Genomic DNA, 17,902 nt, shown 5'->3' on the forward strand with positions numbered 1-17,902 from the left:
GCACTTACGATCCCTGCAGAGGACTCTGGCTCACTTCCTAGCTCCTGCACAGAAGTTCATAACTGCCTGTAACTCCAATTCTAGGGGACCGATACCCTCTTCTGGCCTCCACAGGCTCCTGCACACGTGTGGGGAATATAAAATCATACCAGCCAACATACATACACATAAATAAAATAAATCTTTATTTTTAAAAATGTGTCATTGGAGAGCTCAGCCACAAAAGGGCCATCTATGTCACACACACAGACACACACACACACACACACACACACACACACACACACACACACACACACACACACTCATACACACACATGCACACACACAGACACACTCACACACACACACGCAGACACACACATGCAGACACACACACACACACACAGACACAGACACACACACAGACACACACATACCACATACAGACACACACACACACAGACACACACACACTCATACACACACATGCACACACACAGACACACACATTCCTAAGGTTTAGGGATTATTGTGAATGAGAGGTTAGAAAGATTGTAAGAGTCAGAGGTCAGAGAGGACCAGAACGAAACAGTGTTCTCTCAGCATGGCGCTCATGAACACATAGCAGCTGTGATGTTCTGTATGCAATCAAACCAGTCAACTTTCTAGCATGAGTCTCCACCCCTAACCAAGCAACTGTTTATTAACAGTTGATAGGAAAAGTCAGGTCTCTTGAAGGTCTTGGCCTCTGGTAGATAGCCTCACACTCAGGACAATGTGGGCAGCACAAAGTGGACTTAGTGAGCTATTTTCAAATAGTGAGGAAATAAAGTTAGGAGTGGGTAGAAAGATAGGAGCTGATCTGGGAGAAGTTACCTAGAGGGGTGTAATGTGAATATGATCAAAACACATAGTATGAAGTTCTCAAAAAATTAATAAAACATATTTTGAAAAAGAGAACTGAGGATGTAGCTCAGTGACTTGATGGTGGAGCAGAGCTTGACTAGCATGCATGAGGCTCTGGGTTTAATGTCCGGTACAGAACAAAGAATTATGAAATGCTAATCTATGGCAGTCCCCAGCTTAAGTGTTCTGTATTTATTATTTCAATCAATCCTGAAACAACCCTGTGAGGCTAGTAACATCTCCATTTTTAGCTGAAGAATCCGAGGCTCAGACAGCATGAAGAATTCAACACAAACATGCAGCTGTGGAGGGCAGGACAGGAATGTGAATCTAGATCTTATCTGCTCTGATGCTGCTCACTGAACAGCCACGTTAAAGCCTGCTTCCTACTTCACTGAAAACACTGCTATGGAAGTAAAGATGCTGGCTGAAAAGACCTGGTGGGAACCAATATTAATTAGGCCCATGGAGGTTGTGGAGGAAGCCACTGGCTCTGAAAGGAGACAAGAAAAGGAGACAGGAGTCCACTGAACATAAAGTGCTCTGATGAAAAAGACTATGAGGTGATAGACCAGGGAAGTCATGTAATCCAAACCAGACACCACACCACGAGGACACTATTCTGACCTGCACACCGGGTCTTTGAGACTCTTCCCTAGTCTTGTGTTACAGTCAAATAACCCACATCTCAACACAGTCAACACTGTGATAGACCAGTTGACATCCCAGTAAACTGACAACACATCAAAGGTGCTGATTTATCTCACTTTGCTTTGAATCCAGGACTAGTCCTCATAGTCAAGAGGAAATCCAAATATAATGAATAGATTAAAAGCTGTATCATAAGACTAACATGACAGAACCACACATATTCTGAGCTAAATGTATACTTAGCCATGTATTATTAAAATGCACATACACTGACAAACATGTACTGAGCTACAGAAGTACTGAACCACTCACATAATGACACATGTCAGTACTGAACAGCATGTACACTAAAACACACACATCTTAAGTTCCACATGTATTGAACCACATACTACTGAACCACACATGTACTGACACACACATATACTGAACTACACATGTACTTCACAACACACATACTGGCATACATATGTATTGATACTGAAACACACATAGCCTGAACTCCACATGTATTGACTGAACAACACATCACTGAAACACACATAAACTGCACTCCACATGTATTGAACTACATGTGTACTGAACAGCAATGTGGACTGAGCCGCAAATGTCTGAGCTACATGAACACATGCACAGTAACAATAACAATGACAAAAATATTAATAATGGAAATATTTTTTAAAAATAATCTCAACAAAGTATACTATAGCAACTGAACATCCATATGTGAAAACTGAACCATAACAACATTTATAAAAACTAATTAAAATTGATCCAATTAAGACTAAATAAAAAAAAATAGGCTAGAGGCAGAAACTATTTTTTAAATACCAAATTAGACATTATGGGGAAATGTTTAAATGTTCTTCAAAATAATAAATAAGTGAAAAAATTAAAAATAGTTGAGCCATTATTTTACTAGGGTAAAATATTTGCAAACTATATTTGAAACATTGAACTTTTACCAAATGAATGTAGGAACTTTACCATACTACATTCAAAACGTAACTGCAGACCAATGTGTAGTAAGCCCATGAAAAGGTGTCAAACATCATAAGTCTCAGTGAAATGTGTGTCAAAACCACAAAACTGTGCAATTAGATGGTACACATACTAATCCTACAAGCCAGCAATAACACTCCTTCATTCCAGTTAGAAGAAATTATAAAAAGAAGAAAATGATAGGGGCAGAAACTGTCCTAGCCAGCAGGGAAAATGCAAGGGGAAAAAAAAAAAAAAAACATGCAAAGCAACAGCAGTAGCAATAGGGTAACAAAACCACAGCTGTAGCAATATGGTAGCAACTATCAAAACGATAAGTGACAGAAAGGGCTGGAGAAGGAGAGGAGAAAGAGTGTGGGTGGACACGTACTTCCGTGCGGCCGTTGTGGAGAATAGGATGGAGATCCCTCCAAAGCAAACATGGGCTAAATGAACATATGGCCAGACAGTGCTTATGCATGTGTACCCCCAAGGAAAAAGACTGCACTACAGACTGACCTCTCCATTCCTCATTCTCCACAGCACTAGTCTCAAAACAAAGACATGGAAACAACGTGTCCCTTGCCGGGAGACTACATGAGGAACTGGCATTCACATGCAGCAGAATACTAGGCTGTCTTAATAAGGGAAATTCTGCCTTTTGAAACCACTGAGGAAACTGAAGGAGTTTGTGCTGTGAAATAACTAAATGATATCTCTTATGTGTGATGTCTTCTTCAACGTCAAATCTATAGAAATAAAGAGTAGAAAAGGAAGCCAGGCAGTGCTGGTGCACACCTTTAATCCCAGCATTCAGGAGGCAGAGGCAGGTGGATCTCTGCCTCTGGTGAGGGTTGAGGCCAGGCTGGTCTACATAGTGAGTTCCACAACAGCCAGAGCTAAATCATAAGACCCTATCTCAAGAAAAAAAAAAAAAGTAGAGTAGAAGCTGGGAGGATTGCTCTACAAGCATAGGACTCAAGTTCAAGTCCAGAGCACCCAGGTAAAGAGACAGGCATGGCTGGGTCTACCTGTAACTTGAGCACTGAAGGTCAGACACAGGAGGATCCCAAGAGCTTGCTGGCCAGCCTTTCTAAATGAAATAAATAGTAAGAGACTCTAGCTCAAGGTAATAATAAGGAGAACAGGCAAGGAAGACACCTAATGTCTTGTTGTGCCTTGTCTGTGCGTGCGCACGTGTGTGCGCGCACGCGCGCACACACACACACACACACATACACAATTAGAATGATGTTTACTGAAAGGGATGGCAAAAGAGATAGGTCAAAGGGCACCAATCTGCTGTTATGACTGATGACAGATATATAGCTCTAATAAGCAAAATAAGAACTGTAACATTGGTCTGTATACTGGAAATTTGCCAAGGGTAGACTTGAGTGCGCTTTTACCAGATCCACCCATTTTTTTTTTAAGGCAAGTAACTACATGAGGTGATGGATAAATAAACTGGTTTAACCATAACATTCATTTAACTATGCATGTAAATATCAAAAGAACATGTTACATACCTTAAATATATGCAATACAAATAAAAAACAATGTTTTTTTTTTTAAACACACCAGTGATTGTCACTGTCTAAGTGCGGAGGAGACTAATGACATTGGAGCCTGAGGGGATTTTCTTGGTGTGATGGGAATGCACTAGGCCCTAAATTTCTTCTAGTGGCTGTGAAAATGCAAGCTTTGTCATAACTCATCAAGTTATCTCCAAAAAATGTTTCATTTGTTGTGTGGAAATATGTAAATTATACTTCAAAACATTTATTAAGATGCTTTCAAAGAAACAAATTGTATACCTACATATCCATGCACACTAGATATACAGAGCACATATACTCACATTTAGACTTCTTGCAGTAGGTTTTTATAACCATGAAGAATTGTAATTTGCCCAAAATAATACATAGACTTAAGAAAACAAACCTTAGATAAAATCTACATACATATCCACTGCCTACCACTGGATACAGTAACAGTATCCAAACCCATATGGTTGCTGTACATTTTGCTTATGGTAATAGCATATAAAATGAGTTTTTATGACAAGCCACCCATACACTTATTCACACTTCCTCCTGATGTTGTCCATAGTAGTCATTTCCTTAGATCCATTTCTTAGAAGACAAATCTGGACTACGGTTGGTAAGAAGCTGGCCCTCTATCCATACCCACACCATTTATCAGACTATTTCATCTGGCAATGTTCGAAGAGGTTTTCCATCTGTTTGAATAACTGTCTCCTAGAGAGAAACCTCAAAGCCACGATGGGTCCCTCATTGGATTATAACAGGTACTTGCTATTTTTCTTACAAGATACTGGACAAGATTCAAGGTCAAGGATAGAATAGCAAAGATCACTCCACCAGCAATTGTAAAGGGAAAAGAACCTTGACTTGGGCTTATTATGTTACGTCAACTAAAACTGACCTTCAGCATAGGAAGCGTGCATTAAATAAATAAATGTCTGAGCTTGAGTCTTTTATTAGACTCACAAACAGTAATTAGCATAGATGTTTTCAAGGCCATAATCTGTCTTTTAATTCAAGCTACAGATAGAGGGGGAACTGAAGTCAGGGCAGTACTACAAGCCAATGTGATCTTTGTTCCTTTGGAACACAAAACTGTACACTCAGGGATCCCATTCTGGCTCTCTCTAAAATTATCAAGGGTTATCATATTTATCCTGTTAACAGGGTGGATTTATTGTTTGTGTATAATAATTTGGGGCCAAGCTGCATTGATGTGTTTTATGGCATGTAGTCAACTCCGATATATTGCCGGTCTATAACGGCGCCATAAACTACAGATGCCATCATCTAAATGAATGAGCCAGAGTACATACTGAGCTGCTTTTAATTATATGTTTATCTTTCCTCATCCCTTTGACTTACATTTTATTTATACCACATGTGGTATAGAAGCAATTTTCAGGGGTTTTGGAAAACCCTAAGCAATCATCTTATTTTACTCAGCAAAGCCACATTACTTACATTGACAGCAATTATATCTCTATATTTCATAACATTCATATGATTTCTGGTCCTTTCTAACCACACTATTTCCATCTGAAATTCTCCTGAGGATAGAAGACTTTCAAACAAAGCCTATTCTCCAATTCTGAATGTTTTAATTACTCTCTTGATTGTATTTGTAGTCATAACTAAGACAGAATATCTAAATACAATTATTTAATTAATATGTGTTACATTTTAAAATCATTAATATTTAGTAGACATTTTAAGTTATCATAGGCAACAATCACCTATAGCTCCAATTTAAACAGCTATCTTGAATAACACATTTTCCTCCCTATACCTGTTATCATTGCTTTATCTGAAAAGGGCTCCAACACCCCATTCAGACCAAAAGTATTCCACTGCCCAGTGACAGAGAGTCTGTAGAGGAGACTGCCAGTTCATACATCTGCCCTCAGCCCATGGTAGTTATAGTGCTACATGGCTAGGCCTTACATTCCTTGACCTGCATTTAAGCTAGAGTAGACTGATAGCCTTGTTCCACATTTTCCTGCCAACTAGGGGTTCGGCTCAGCACCAGGTTTTCCATGTCATGGATCTAAACATTAGGACTCCAACAAGAATGGCAGTCCTGGGCTGGAGAGATGGCTCAGTGGTTAAGAGTACCAGTTGGTTTTCCAGAAGACGGTGGTTCAATTTGCAGCACCCACATGACAATTTACAACTGTCTTTAACTCCAGCTTCAGGGGATCCTCTTCTGTCCTCTAAGGGCACCAGTTATACATGTGGTGCACAGACATACACACAGGCATAATACCCATGCACATAAAACATTAAATTAAAATTGAGAGTTGCAGTTGAACCTTTGCCTGTCATGACAATAATCAGCCTTGTCTTCCTTCTGGTCCCAGCCTCCTCTGTCTGAAATCCCCTACTTGAACACTGCAGGGACAATATCCTTGCCGTGTTTTGCATGTGGTCTGTGGCTCCCTGTACACTCTGAATTCCTGCTTCTGTACACTGAATTCCTGCTTCTCTCAAACTCACCCTAATTTTGACAACTTCCTTGGAGATACCACACTTCCCTGTATTTCCATTTTGCTACAAGCACATTTCTTTACTTAAGCAGTTACTATAACATGTATGGTTTTATTTTCTAGACTGGTCTTACTGCTTGGTGTCATGAATAGAATATCAGTTAATGGAGAGGTTCGGTTCACTGACACACCACATGCTTAGTATATTCAAGGCCTCAATTTGATCTCCAGTGCACAGAAAATAACATAAAAGGATTAGAAATAAAACATGTCACTTGGATGGTGTTTTAGTTCCACTTTCTATTGCTGTGAAGAGACACATGACCATGGCAACTCTTATAAAGAAATACATTTAATTGGAGTAGCTTACATTTTCAGAGATTTAGTCCATTATCATGGTGTGTCATGGTGGCATGCAGGCAGACATGGTGCTGGAGTGGAAGCTGAGATCCCTACATCTTGATTCACAGGAAAAAGGAAGTAGTCTGAGACACTGGGCTGTAAATTGAGCATAGGAGACCTCAAAGCCTGTCCCCATGTGACAAACTTCCTCTAACAAAGGCACATCTACAACAAGGCCACATCTCCTAAGACTGCCACTCCCCTTGGGGGTTATTTTCTTTCAAACCACCACAGATGGCTTCATTACGAAAGAAAGGAGTGCTTGCTATCTCCATAACTCAGACCGGCCCAATAGAGAATCTGATCTACGTGAACTTTGAGACTGATTCTTATCATCCAGATTGAGTGCCTGAAAAAAAATCTAACAAATTGTCTAAAGATTGCTGAGATTAGGAAAGAGAGTAGAGACGTTCAGAATAATCACCTCCATGAAGCCCATTTACACAGCTGGCACTTTCCACAAGCCAAGGCAAAGAGCTTGCCAAACACCAGTGTCCAGTGTGTCCAGACAGCTTGACACAACCAGCCTCCTGTGTGATCTGGGCTCTATTGGGTCACCTGTCACTTCCTGTTACTGTACCTCAAGATCTGTCTACCTTGGGTAATCTGCCATTAAGCCAGTCATATCCAAAGAAACATATAGAGCAATGGCTCCTGCTTGGCTACCCTGTGTGTTTCTTTTGATATGACTATGATACAAAAGTAACCCAAATCTCAAAGGGCATTGGCAGTGGGTTTGTTCAAAACAATGCAAACAGCAGTTCATCCTTACACTTTGTTCTGTTTCTTAAGAACTCAGTGCATCTGAATATATCTTTCTCTGTGTATGGTTTTTGGAAGATTACACTTTCGTTGTCTAAAGCATTTCTTCAGGGGATAGTGTGTGTGTGTGAGAGAGCAGGTACACACATGTGTACATGTTCAAATGTGTACAAATGTGTGCATGCATGTGCAAGTAGAGGTCAGAGGACAACCCAGTGCTAGCCATCTTGTGTTGTGAGAGTCTCTCTCTGGCCTGGAGCGCACTGATTTTGCTAGGCTCCATGCCACCTGTCTCCACATCACCAGTACCGAGATTACAAGCACATGCCACTGCACTCCACTTCTTCACATGAGTTCTAGGAATCAAACTTGGGTCTCTGTGATTTCGAGGACAGCACTCTCCTGACTGAGCTTTTTCCCAGCCCTCCCCAAAGCCTTTTGAGAGCTAGTTCCAATCTTAGAAAAAGTAGCTTAAATTAGCTTTGAGACCCATCCATTCGTTTGTTCCCTGAGCACTCATCTGTGCTGCAAAGAGTAAATAGTAGACACTGGGGACACTACAGGGTGAAGAAACATGTTAGCTATATAGTCTTCAGGCTATATAGACTATGGTAGGGGAAACCAACAGCAAAGGAAAGAAGTCATCTGTGAAAGTGTGGTGGGTGACGACACGTCTTAGAAGAAAACAGGAAGTGACAGACTAGAGGAGGCAAGAGGGGCCGTATCACAACACTATGGTGAGCAGAGTGGGGAAAAGCCTCTGGGGAACTGACAAATGAACAGACTACAGGTCTGAGAAGTGACCCTGATAAAAGCCAGAGAGAAGTTGTCCAGCAAGGAACCAGGAGGTTGGAAGGCCTTGGAGCAGGGAAAATAGCTCCTGTCTGTTCAAGGAGCAGCAAGCAGTCAGAGAGCCTGCAGCAGAGGCAGCAAGAAAAGCGGGTTCATCACCTCCAGCATGCTGAGCTCACATCACATTAAACATTGTTTTCCACAGCACGCCCAGTAATGCTGCTTTGAATCAAGACCTTTTTTTTTTTCTTTCCATTCTAACCCCCAACCTGACTGAGAAATCACCTTTGTATGAATTAATTATTTAATCACTTTCATCACACATGACTTCAAGAACTGCCTGGCGTTTAATTCAAGACAGTTGCCTCTCCCTTTGAAGACAGATTAAACACGGAGTGGCAGAATAGGGAGGTAGCATCAGAAGCTTCGAGCTGCTTCAGAGTAGGTCAGTGAGGGTGCACGGTGCTTCTCTTTGATTCGCAAGAGCTGGCCCAACGCTGTTCATGATGTGTTCCAAATTTATTAAGTGATGATATGCACTTCACAGAGAGGGGACAAGGATGCCTAAGACAGATAGATTATAGATAGAAAGATAGATAGATAGATAGATAGATAGATAGATAGATAGATAGATAGACAGAGCAAGACTTAAAGCTTACAGGATACATGGATTACATCTGACAGCTTCCTGTATAAAGGACTTGAAATTTTGAAGAGGGAGAGTGGGCAGGGTCAAGCCCGGTAAAAGAGCCAGCAAAACCTCATCACTGGGCCTCCTTTTGCAGTCTAGCCTATGATCTGCCCGTGACACTGTCTGCTTTATCTGATTTCTCCTCATTAGACACCTGTGATCGTCTTCTTTCAAACCCTTGTCACCACCGTTTGCAGGTACACAAATGATATGATTAGGGACTGTGGCATCTTGTATAATAGGTCATAATCACCATCTGAGGGTTTCGGGAACATGACGTGCGCTGCTTCCTCAGGCTGAGCTACAGCAGATGTGCTCGGTGACAAGACAATGCTCATCTCCAAGAGCAAGGGTTGATGCCTCACTGCCAGGACACTACCAGGCACCTTCAAGACTAATGCAGATGGAGACCCACTGGAAGGGGCTCCAGGTCTCTAAGACATCCAGGTTTAGGGATTCCTCATCTCTTATTTATTTGATGAAATTTTGGCACTCACTTCCATCAAGTTGATCTGTTTTTCAGATAGCTGAAGAATTTACCTTTCTGGTTTCAAAGAATTCACATTTGAATGATTATTTTTTACAAACCTCTTTGTACCTCATTTTTAGTACATAATATTTATGGATTGGGGAGGGGGCACCTGTGTATGTCAGGGTACATGTGGAGGGCAGAGGACAGCCCATGCCAGTCTGTTCTTTCCTTCTATCATGTGGGTCCTGCCTCCTGCAGGCTTGACTCAGGCTTACCAGCAAACACCTTTTGCTGAACTATGTTTCCAGATCCCCAAAACCTCCTTAAAATGCATTTTGCTTGTGACTTAATGCCCCACATCTCCCTCTTTCTTTAAAATAAGTAGAGGATTTTTAAGTATTTCCTTAAGGTCCAAGGAGCTTCATTTCCTATTATTAAGTGGTATAAGGACATTCCCCCAGGACTTTTGCAGACCTTAACCTGTTTCTCCTTCCAAAACCCCCTGCAGGAAACGTCTAACCTAGGACCAGGCTCTGCCACCCCACTAACTCTGTACTCTCTCTCTACATGTGTGTCAAGTAAATTGAACCTATCTGAGTGTCCTTTTCCTGCTCATAGTAATGCACTTGGGTAAATATGCCTCTCTGAGTTGGCAGAAGCATTAGCATGAGTCATGGATCTTAACTGCCAGACAGAGAAGGTGATGCGGACTAAATTAATTAGAAATAAATGTTTGAAAAGATACTTGGTAACTTGTGGAATTCAATAAATTATGGGAAACTGGGAAATAAAAGTAAAATCAACCAAGAAGTTGGGCCACAAAGGGCCCAGAAGCGGGGTTCAGTTAGAAGATGTCTCTGGGAGCACCACGGTCAGACTACTACTGCTGTCACACCCATGGCACATGTGAGACTTCAGTGCAAACATTTGGCGTTTGTCTGTCTGTATTGCAGATACAGTATCATTGCACAATGAAAGGCTGCTGGGTTGACAGAGTAAAGGAAGCAACATGGGTCAGAGTTCTTTTTGGAAAGCAGGTTCAGGTTCTCCAAAGAAGGGGATCAGATGTCAACCAGACATGCCTACCATGTATCAGATGAGGCACACAAAGCACCTCTCATGGTACCTGGTGTGTAGTAAGTACTCAGAATTCCCCTTCTCCAGTTCTCGGCTTTCTTCTTGGCTCATAGGCTTCCATTGACCCTCACCTCACAAGGCTTTCCCATACACAACTCTCCCTCTAAAAGTTCTGTAACAGCAACTAGAACTACCAATCTAGTAATACTCCAGATAACCAGATTGGTTAATACATAAACTAAAACAGCTAGGTTCTTGGTGAGAAGTAAAATTTACAAAGAGGTAAACAAATGAATGGAAAAAAAAAAAAAAAAAAGGACTGGTCGCATCTTAGGATATGTAAATATGCTATTATACGATACTAAATTTAGAATCTTGTTTTTGGAGAGTTAATATGTGCTTTTAGTAAGATGAGATGCTCTCATCCAATATTTTTTGGAGACAGTTTAGCCATAGTATACAGCTATAGTAAATAGCTATAATATACAGCTATAGTATACAGCCATAGTAAATAGCTATAGTATACAGCTATAGTATACAGCCATAGTATACAGCTATAGTAAATATCGTATACAGCTATAATAAATAGCTATAGTATACAGCTGTAGTATACAGCCATAGTATACAGCTATAGTATACAGCTGTAGTAAATAAGTATAGTGTACAGCGATAGTACAGAGTTAGTAAAGCCCAGGCTGGTTTCACTTCAGTGATTCCCTACATTTATCACCACACCCAGCCAAAAACTGTTAACACATATTTTTACTTCAATTAATATGTATGGGGGGAGGTTATATGTGTTGTCTTCTGTGGAGGCCAGAAGAGAGCATAGGATTCCCTGGAGCTGGATTCACAGGCCATTGTGATCTACCAGACATGGACACTGGGAACCAAACTCAGGTCCCCTACAAGAGCAGCAAATGCTCTTAACTGCTGAGCCATCTCTCCAGACCCCTCCAACTGTTGTCTCTAAGTTTATTTCATTAAAGATAGTGGTTGGAACCAGGCGTGGCAGTGCATGACTTCAATCGCAGCACTCAGGAGTCTGAGGCAGGACAGTCTCAAGGCCAGCCTGGTCTACAAAGCGAGTTCCATAACAGCCAGGGGCAAACTTGTGGTCTAGACTTCTCTCTGAAGGAATACAGGGAGAGAATTGTGAAAGTCCATATGCCCAGGCTGGGTGCAGGGGGCACACTCTTATACTGTGACCACTTGGAAGACTAAAGCAGGAGGTTCTACAGTTTGCAGCCAGCATGGACTACCCTGGCTCTATAACAAAAACAAGACAAAAAAAAAAAAATTCCAACACCCAGACTGCATACAAGGTATATGAGAGTCACCTGGAAGAGAATTGAGACATCAGTGTTTTAAACACTACCTAGATGATGGCTATGTACAGTCCTGTTGGTGAGCAGGCTCTGCTTTCTCAGCACAGTGCCCTCAGGGTCTATGTATGGGGACCTAACCTCCATCTCTGATGCCTCTTTTCTTAACAGTGCCAATTATTCCCGGGTCAGCCATTCTTAAAATTAAATGTTGTCACATTTGAACTTACTTCCTCCCGGTTCTCCTCAAGTCATTTAATTCATCTCCTAACTTCGTCATCCCTGTACCCACCTAATTACCTTCCTTTCTACTGGAGCTTTGAATCATGGCAACACATTCTCTCGATACCATCTATGTGATCACATTGTCATTTGTCATAGTTTTCCAAGTTAAATCAATATAATATGGCAACCCCACAACACACCTAGCATTCACCAAGATCCTTACCATCATGCAATTTGAATCCAAATAGAAATACTATGCCTCCAGGTCAATCTCCCTAAAGTTCATTCTCTGTTTAACAACTCTATGTAAGTCAGCTTTCTGCTACTGTGACACGTTATCTGCAGGAAAAAAAGTTTAAAGGAAAGAAAAATTATTTTTATTCACAGTGACAAAAGTTTCCAGTCCATCATTGGGGGGCTCTATTAATTTTAGACCTGTGGAGAGGCAGAACATCATAACATGTGGCAGTGAAAGGCTGATCATTCCCTGATAGTCAAGAAGCAGAGAGAAAAGAAGAAAGCATACACAACCTTTGCAAGCATGCACACCCATCCCACAACAACCCCAATCTAATAGCTCATTCAGCTTTGACTTCATCAATAGGATAATCCATTGATGAGGTTAGCAGCTTGATGACCCAAACACTCTATCTCTCCATAAAGCCACCAACTGATGAACCAAGCCTTCAACAAATAAGTTTTTAAGGACATTTATATCCAAACCATGACAAGTACTTGCTATTAACCCATTAGGAGTCTTCACTTTCCATTCCTATTCTCCTGCCCAAATTATTAATCCTAATCGCCAAGGTCTTCATAATTTGCAAAAACACTGCCTCGGCCTGAGAGCAATTAATATTTGTCAATAGGTAATTATAGTCATTTATAGATACTAAATAATCTTAAAATATCCAGTCAGGCTTCTTTTGTTGAAAAAAAAAACCACTGTCTAAGATTTGCAAAATCTCTAACCTGGGGGTTGGGGATTTAGCTCAGTGGTAGAGCACTTGCCTGGCAAGTGCAAGGCCCTGGGTTCGATTCTCAGATAAAAAAAAAAAAAAAAAAAAAAAAAACTCTAACCTGTCCTAAGCACTCACCATATAACAAGCATACTGAATAATTGTTCTCAAGCAAGCAGAGTATGTCACTTTCAAATGTTAAGAAACTAGGGCTGAAGAGGTAACATGATTGAGGAAATGCTTGCAATGCAACGTGAGAAACAGAGACACAGAGACTGATAGATCCATGAAGTTCCCCAGCTGGCCAGCCTCGCTTTCTTAGCAAGACTCAGAATAATTCCCAAGATTGTCCTCTGGCCTCTACACACATGTATAAAGGTACACCTACACACACCCCTATGCAAGAGAAACTAGCTCTTTCAGTTTAGTTGAAGCCATGATTGGAATTTATCTCCAGGACCCCTGAGTTTGGGAGATGGGAAAGACCTGGAAGAGCTTGCTCCCATGCTCTCATTTTCCAATGAGGAAGCAGGTTAACTGCATTTTTCCTGGTCATGCAGGATGGAAAAGTCAAGCAGGATCTATAGTTCTGATCCCATCCTTTTTTGCCTACTTAGGTTATGACCTCACTCAAACAGGTACCAAAGGCCTCACTCAAGCTAGTGCTGCTCTACCTGCCTGGTTTTATTTCTATTCTTACCTAAATTGATCCAAAGCCACAATAGGACTTCCTCTTCCTGTAAATCCATCCTAGCATTTCGTTCTGCATATGCAACTCCAATTCCTGGTTTCCATCTCCATCAACTCCCCTGAATTTTCTATCTCACCATCAACTCACATTTTTTTTCTGGTGTGGTTCCTACCAGAGCCTCTGTTTCCATCCAGAGACTGTACAGGCTTTCTCAGAAAACAGCCAATCCTTACTGAGAGCCTCCTAACACTGTCTAACCCAGAAATCGCATGGGGAACAAGCCCCGTGCTTCATAAATCCATGTTAAATAGCATGCATTTCCACAATACTAACAAATATAATAATGAGTCAATAATGAGTGGTTTGACCCTCTGCTGTAATGTGTTTTCAATTGTATCTACATCTGGGAACTTCTCAATATATTGAAAGATAATGTGAGTATGAGATTCCGTGTTTTCCCCTGTGTCAAATGGCCAGAAGGCCAACCTGTTTTCTTCAGTCCTCAACCTCCAGTTGTTTTAAAATGTTAATGCTCTTTCACTTTCAAATACAAGTACAGTGTTTTTGTATCAATTCCAAGATGGGTGGTTTCAAATGCACGTTTTTTATTTGAGTTGATTCAGGTCAAAGCTTAAAAGAACGCTGTGTATATGGACAAATAGAGATAAAATTTGTAAACTACCCTGCCATTGCTAATGGGCTGTTGTTGTTTTTCCTTCCCTTCTTAGTTCTCTATTTTGCAGCAAAATCACTTGAAGAATTCTTTAACATCTAGATACACAAGAACAATGATCAATGAGTAAGAAAATAAGATTCATATTAGAGTAAGCAGATAACGCTGAATACAGGAAAGACAGACAAACCCACGGAGGAAATTCAACATTCCTCTGTATACCAAGTATCATTTGCTTTATCTTTCTGTTTAGACAATAGTTTGTTTCCTTGCTGTGTGTGATTCCAGCTCTTCCCAAAGAGGGATTAACTACCTGCCTCAAGCTTGTATTAAGAAATTAACATAAGGTGTTTTCATCTGACTGTGATCACAGAAAGCTCTCTCTAATTTCACTTGGCACATTACCCATCAGATTTATGGAAATTCTCCATGAACCCTGGCCCTGAAATGTAACAGTTGCATCAAACAGTATGTACAATGTGGCTGTGCTGTTCACAAGGTATACCCTTGACCTTGGCTACTGGCTGAGTCCTTGCCTGGATCTACTAGCCACCCTGGAATCCCAAAATGAAGGAATGATGAAACAGCCTTCCAAACACATGGCATGGGCTGATTAGCAGGCAGAATTGTAAAAAGGAATTAGTAATGAAGGGAATAAAGATAGCCAGAAACTACAACCAGCAGGGAGCCTATTTCCACAGAAGTTGAAAATAAAGTAACAATAGAAATGGTAGTCATCTAATTAAATAATCATTTTCTCCTCTTTAATGATGCCCATGCCAGTTAATGTCATGACTTCTTCAATCAATGAGACCATAATTTAAGCATAGCTATCAAAAAGAAAGTTGTGAAACTTTAAAGAAGCCCATGAGATAACCATGGTAAATCTTATAAATGGATAAAAAAAAATTCTTGAAGAATCTAGGGACACCATAACAACAAGATGAGAATTTGAAATCCTTTTGGAGACTTCAAATCAAGGCATGTTTTTTTAACTTTATCATCTCCCATTTCTGTGTAAATTAAACCACTCATACCTAGACTGGATTGAAGAATAAAGTTTTAAGGTTAAAAAAAAATACAGAAATTACAGGACAAATAATTATGAAACTCTTTCAAATTCAGCAGTGTTGGCTGAAGGGGGTATGTAATTATAAATGGAATCGGATACATGTTGTCAAAGATATACTTCTTCAACACTGTAAGTTATATAGTTCACAGAACAAAGCCAGTGTTCCTAGTTCAGAGGCCCCTTTTGATTGTGTCCCTAGGAGTATTGTTTAGCCTTTCTAGGTCTTCATTTTTTCATCCCATACCCTCTCAGGGTGTACATGAAGACTGTAGCTAAATAATTTAGAAAAAGTGCTGGTACTAGGCATGAGATGTCATTAGTGCTTGATATAGTGTTGGTTTCCTCCTCCCTTTTCCTCCAGTTCCTCCTCCTCTTCCTTTTCCTCCTCCCTATTCTCAGCTTTGTTGTAAAATCTGGGCATTGCTTCCTGACTCCCCTCCAGTGGGTCAGTGTGTGCCTAGATAATACAGTCACTATTTTACATCCTTCTTTACTTTTTATTTTATTTTGCTGCTGTTGCTTTGAGATAGGGTCATATGAAGTCTAGGCTACCCTCCACCTCACTTGTTAATCAACAATGACCTAGAACTCCTAATAATCTTGCTTCTGCCTTCTAAGGGCTGCTGGAATTGCAGGCATGCACTGCTAAGCCTGGCTTTGTTCCATTACTTTTAAATAATTTTTCAGAGGCTTCTAGAACCAGTCCTAGTTATTATAAGAAAACCAACTTCCTCCCAACTGATGCAGAAACTGGTACTCAGAAGGAGGCAGGGGAGGTACAGGTTTTTATTTTTCAGCTAAAAGTTGTATCCAAGTAGCAATTGCTCCAGTTACTGTGTTTTATAAAGTAGGAAAACACATCAATCACACCAAACGACTGTATTGAGTCTGCTGCCATTAAACACTATCGGTTATTTCTTTGAAATTCTGAGGATCTCCTAGTCTACCAAAGCACTTGCTTCACAAGCATAAGAACCTAAATTCAAATCCCTGAGGCCTCCTAAGACTCTGGGTGTGGCTAGTGGAATCCCAGGAACTGTAGACTAGTGGATGTGGAGCCCCCATGGGACTGGACTAGTCCTCTGGATACGGAAGACAGTTGTTTGGCTCGAAATGTTTGGGGGGCACTCAGGCACGGGAATCAAGATCTGTCCCTGGTCTATAATCAGGCTTCTGGAATCTGGTGCCTGTGGTGTGACACCTTGCACAGCCTTGGTGCAGTGGGAAGAGGCTTGGACCTGCCTATGCTCAGTGTGCTGGGCTCTGCTGACTCCCCATGGCAGACTTCGATTTGGGGGATGTGGGGATATGGAGTGGCTAGGGAGGGAGGGCTGGAGGGTGGGAGGAGGGAGGAGGGGGTATCTGTGGGTGGTATGTAGAGTGAGTAGAATATTTCTTAATAAAGAAAAATGGGGGGAAAAATAATCTGGGTGTGGTAGCTCAAGCTTGCTTATCCTAGCAATGACAAGAACAAGATGAAGACAGAACAATACCTGGAGATGTGACCAATTAGTCCAGCCTTCATGACAACATTTCAGCCCAGTGAAAGATCCTGTCTCAAACAGAAGATGACTAGCACTTGAGGACCAATAACCTTGACCTGTATGCATATGTGCACATCTGCAGACACACATATGCACTCACACACAAGAACACACACATGCACACAGAGTTATAGATACAGATCTCATTGGTTGAGCAAATGTAATGACTAGTCTCATGGATCTTATTGCTTGTATTGTTTCTAGATGTTTTATGACAAAAGAGGAGACTCTGTATACACCATCTCTCCTTTCATTTCAGCCATGTTTTATGATCCCCCTCCCTAAATTCATCCCTCTACCAATGGTCTATTGTTAGTTTTCTCGACTTCACATGTACCCCATGTTAAAGACAGAAGAATTGCAGGAGAACATGCAAAATTGGTCTTTCTGAACCTGGGTAGCCTTACTTAGTATGATTTTTTTTCCAATTCAGTATGCTTTCTCATTAATTTCATGATCTTATTTTTCTTTATGGCTGAATAATATTCCACTGTGTGTCATTTTCATTATCCACTCTCCAGTTTATTAGCATCTAGGCTTATTCCATTTTTCTAGTTATTATGAATATAGTGGCAATGGACATGGAAGAGTGAGCATCTCTAAAGAAAGATATAAAAACTGTATGTCCAGAAGTAATATAGTTGGGTCATATGGTAATGCTATG

Source organism: Onychomys torridus, chromosome 1 (assembly GCF_903995425.1).
Source record: "Onychomys torridus chromosome 1, mOncTor1.1, whole genome shotgun sequence".
NCBI classification, from domain to species: Eukaryota; Metazoa; Chordata; class Mammalia; order Rodentia; family Cricetidae; genus Onychomys; species Onychomys torridus.